Source organism: Bison bison, unplaced genomic scaffold (assembly GCF_000754665.1).
Source record: "Bison bison bison isolate TAMUID 2011002044 unplaced genomic scaffold, Bison_UMD1.0 scf7180017864471, whole genome shotgun sequence".
Classification (NCBI taxonomy): domain Eukaryota; kingdom Metazoa; phylum Chordata; class Mammalia; order Artiodactyla; family Bovidae; genus Bison; species Bison bison.
This window is the reverse complement of record NW_011495032.1, coordinates 18393877-18398681: the sequence shown is the minus strand read 5'-3', so window position 1 is coordinate 18398681 and position 4805 is coordinate 18393877. Positions and strand designations below refer to the sequence as shown.

The window sequence follows — 4805 nt, the reverse complement described above, 5'->3', positions numbered from 1 at the left end:
GAAAGTGAAAGTGGAGAGTGAAAAAGTTGGCTTAAAGCTCAACATTCAGAAAATGAAGATCATGGCATCCGGTCCCATCACTTCATGGGAAATAGATGGGGAAACAGTGGAAACAGTGTCAGACTTTATATTTTTGGGTTCCAAAATCACTGCAGATGGTGACTTCAGCCATGAAATTAAAAGACACTTACTCCTTGGAAGGAAAGTTATGTCCAACCTAGATAGCATATTGAAAAGCAGAGACATTATTTTGCCAACAAAGGTCCATCTAGTCAAGGCTATGGTTTTTCCTGTAGTCATGTATGGATGTGAGAGTTGGTCTGTGAAGAAAGCTGAGCGCTGAAGAATTGATGCTTTAGAACTGTGGTGTTGGAGAAGACTCTTGAGAGTCCCTTGGACTGCAAGGAGATCCAGCCAGTCCATTCTGAAGGAGTTCAGCCCTGGGATTTCTTTGGAAGGAATGGTGCTAAAGCTGAAACTCCAGTACTTTGGCCACCTCATGCGAAGACTTGACTCATTGGAAAAGACTCTGATGCTGGGAGGGATTGGGGGCAGGAGGAGAAGGGGACGACAGAGGATGAGATGGCTGGATGGCATCACTGACTCGATGGACGTGAGTCTGAGTGAACTCCAGGAGTTGGTGATGGACAGGGAGGCCTGGCATGCTGTGATTCATGGGGTCGTAAAGAGTTAGACATGACTGAGTGATTGAACTGAACTGAATGTTCACTTTGAAATCTACAAACACTGTGAGAGGGAGTAAATACTCTTCACTGTGCAAAAAGGAGAAGTCCATCATCTTACTTGTTTGATATCCTAATATGGTTAGAGGTCAAAACAGGAAGTGCCATTGTTAACAGGGAGAAACTTGAAAGTTCTGTTCTTAAAAACATCTTGAACCTCCTTACCCATGAGGACATTTTGAATGCAGGAACTTTGGGTGGGACCATATGATTTCCTGCATTATCTTCAATCAGTGTGGTAAAGTTTGTTTTGTTTTAAAATGCAGTTAAAGGAAAGATATTTGCCATTTCAGAGGAGAACAACATTCAGTTCCTTTTAGAGTTTTATGAGCATCTGTGATCGTTTGTCATATGTGGCTAAAAAATGACCAGTACTGATGAAATACCATTTTATTTTTAGAGAAAAGCTTCAGCACACTTTCCCAAAATAATTTCTTAAAAAAAAAAATCTTTGCTTCCTTCCAGGAAGTTTTGTCTATGGCTAAATGTGGGTGCATATACTTTCATGATAAAGACTATCATTTTACCTAAATATACTTATGGTAAAAGCCTTAAGAGCTATGAACTCTGGAACTAGTGAAGTAGAATTCCATTTCCTAGGTTCCTTGTGCACAAATATTGTCATTCTTATAACACTTGTTGGCTTGAAATAATAGTTTAAACAAAGATGAAAATGTCATAAACCTAAAAAATAAAGGTGAAGAAAGACATAATGTGGTAAGTAGATGTTTTAATCTCTAAACTTTCATTTCCAATCTTTCAAATTTTCTCCTAGACCGTGTCTTATGGTAAGCAAATATTTTAAAACAAATCTAATCATTCAAAATAAGGATAGGCATACGTTTTTTACAGGTAAATGAATCCAAGCCACTTTTTCTGTTTTCCTAACTAAATAAAACTATTTCAAACAAATATTATATAATAGATTGAGGGAACATTTTCAGCTCAGATGCTTAATTAGAAGTTTGTCTTTACTGGTAAGTCATCATCGTACTAAAAATACTGTTTAATACACTACAGAATATGTATACTTACAGCTGATTCACATTATTGTACAGCAGAAACCAACACAACATTGTAAAGCAATTACCCTCCAATTAAAAATAAATTTTAAAAAATTAAAAAGTTAAAAAAATACAGTATAGAATAGAAGACAAAATCCCCAGATAATGGACCAGGAAACTAAGATAAAATTTGTCTCTATACAAACTCAGATCCAGTTAGGAACTTGACCATTTTATGTATCTTTCTTTGTGGTCTTAAATACATTGAGTTCAGAGTTCCTTATGTATTTATTTCTTCATACAACCTGTAGTAAAAAGTTTTCTGATCTACCAGCGTAGAATATATGATACTTTCTGCCTTAAATAAAAATAAGGAGCATTTTTCAAAACTACTGAACTAGTGTAAGAACAGGGGATGTTGTACCAAATCTCATAATCCAATAATCAATTAGAACCTTTAGTTTTTTTCTACCATCAAAATGTGGAAGGGGTGAAGTTGTAGGACCTGAATGAAACTCCCAAGAGCTCTCTTTTTTTCACATGTGTTATTGTAACAGAATTCACTTAAAATTACATTTTTTAATATGTAAAAAACAAGAGAAGCAGCAAGAATGATTACATTAAAAGAGGGTAAGGGGGTAATCCTAGAGGCTCCATGTTTCAGAGTCTGATGTGGTCACAGGGCTATTTAGCTTAGCCCCTCACCTTTTCTCTTTCCAAGATCATGGTGCTTCTGTTCACTTTTTGTTTTACAAGGTGAGTTGGACATTTAATGCTTTTTGAAATTTCTTAATACAGCAGGAATTTTGAAATAGATGGGAATTGAAAAGGGAGAAAATACTCAAATGCAGGATAAAAGACTGATTTTTAAGTTGATATTTAAAAATTGTGGGATTCTTATAGGGAGAAATTAAAAATCTTAAAAATCTTTAAATTTAAAATATTTTACAGTGTACAAAGCACTTCAAGTAAAATTATTTTATTTGAATGCTCAATAAGGGAAGAGTAGGACTATAGCATGAGTTACTGGCAGAGCTGTGACCACACATCTTGTTTCCTAGTCTAAGAGTCTGTATTCTCTCTTTCTCTCTCACTTGCCTTTCTCCCTCTCCCTCTCTTTCTCTTTCCCATTCTGTCCTCCCAACCTCCCATGATTGATTCTGAAACTTACTTTATGGATGTTTAACAACATAAAAAATTAAAAGTTTTTTGAGGGCAAATTCAGTGTTCTATTTTGCATCTCTAGTATCTAACTCAACATAAATACTCAGCTAAATACTTGTTTAATGAATGAATGAAATAAAGTAAGACAATTGAAACAGAAATGCCTTTTCAAGTAATAAATAAGAAAATGAAAATAAAAGAGCAATATTATAGATTTTAGACAACTATTCAGAATATCAAGTTTTGTATTAGACACTATCTTTTTATCTGTCATCTATTTTGTTAGTCTTATTCCAGATAATACAATTTATTATATGTTATTATTTATAAATTTTCAGGTTACTAAGTCATAATTATAATTTAGAAGAATTGGTCCTGTTTTGTTTACAACATGGAAGTCAGAATTCATTCTTTAGTAATATAAAGTTCATTGGGACACAACAAATAAAAATGGTCATATTTACCTATCACATCTGGGAGAATAAAAGATTGTGATCATTAACTCATATTTATAACCATTTTTCTTATTTAGTCACTCATATTTTTTTTATACATTTCACAGGTTTAAAGCATCAACTGATCATTATCATATTTTCCCATCAATATGTCTTATCCATGACTAGATTTCAACTGACCTTTCTCTTATATAGCTTTCCCTACCTGCATGTCTAGATAAAGATCTTAATGTGAGGACATTTATTTTAGTTCTACAAAGTCTCTATAAGTAAATATTTGTGTATGTGACTTGGAAGAGAATTTAGAGGAAGAACTAATTTATTATTTATATAAGACTAGTTGCTGGCTTCCCGTATCACCCAGATACACCAAGGAAAAAGAATCTCAAACAATGTACAAATTTTACAAAGCCAAATCTACACAACCAATAAAGATGAAATACCCAGGATCTGACTGAGATTCTTAGATTCATACCAAAAAGAAAATAACAAAAAATGGCCCAAGCTTCAACTTTGCCAACTTAATTACTGCTGTCAAGAAACACTGCATGATGCCATCTAGTGACAAATAATCAACATATGATTAGTCACTTAGAAACGATGGGTCAAGGAGGTGAAATTTCCAGGATTTTAGATGTAAAGGGAAAAAAACCCTTCTGAAAGAATTACATTTGATAGATTAGTTTGTTTCTCCAGGTGTATGAAAATTTATCACTGATCTGCAACGTGGGAACTTTTATATTGTCACCTACCTCCAAATCTGCACTTCCTCCTCCTCAGCTTCTGCCCTTCACCATCCAGTCTGCAGTTGAACTTAGAAGTGAGGGGCGCTGTCCACGTTGCAGCCCCCGGTACAGTGACAGGCGGGGGAGGTGGGGCCCTTTAGAAAGCAGGCTCAACAAATGTTTTGCTTTGTTTTGTTTTTAAAAAAAAGTGCTTCAAAAAAGGGAACCAAGATGATTCCTGAAACAATCTGTGCCCAATTAAAAATGATAACAACAATAATAAACAAACTGTTGAAAGTTCAAAGGGTAAAACTAAAATAGGGGCCAGAGGAAATCATCTTTGTTTTTCTCAGCCAGAGACTGTGCAGATCCAATGCTACACTGTTTCTTGTACCAAGTCCTCACAGAAAATGCCAGAGACCTCTCTCTCTGAAAGGCTGTATGCAGCATTATGCCCTAAGGAAATTAATTTTCTCCACCATTTCTCATCTTTTGTAAACATATGGAATAGATTTTTATTTTAAAGAGAAAGACCAAAGATCTGTCAACTGTGGGATTCTCACAGTCCAATAATTTCTTTTTGGTTAATTTTTTTACAGCTAGATTAACCAGTGCTGCTGCCATAGATATAAGAAAACAAGATACTTTGCTGTGTTCACATATATCTGATTAAAGCTCAATAGGAATATTTTGGGTGCCTTGGAAAAATATCAA

The 4805-nt window shown here is 34.6% G+C and overlaps 1 protein-coding gene across 1 annotated transcript in view; it reads right to left on the bottom strand.

Annotated features, from left to right (window-relative positions):
- Window positions 1-4337, bottom strand: part of SLC39A10 (solute carrier family 39 (zinc transporter), member 10) — a 163077-nt gene extending 158740 nt beyond the window's left edge. Inside the window, exon 1 of the mRNA XM_010860859.1 lies at window positions 4119-4337. The gene's annotated coding sequence lies outside the window, so the exon portion shown is untranslated. The remainder of the gene's footprint in view (window positions 1-4118) is intronic.
- Between the last annotated feature and the right edge of the window lie 468 nt (window positions 4338-4805).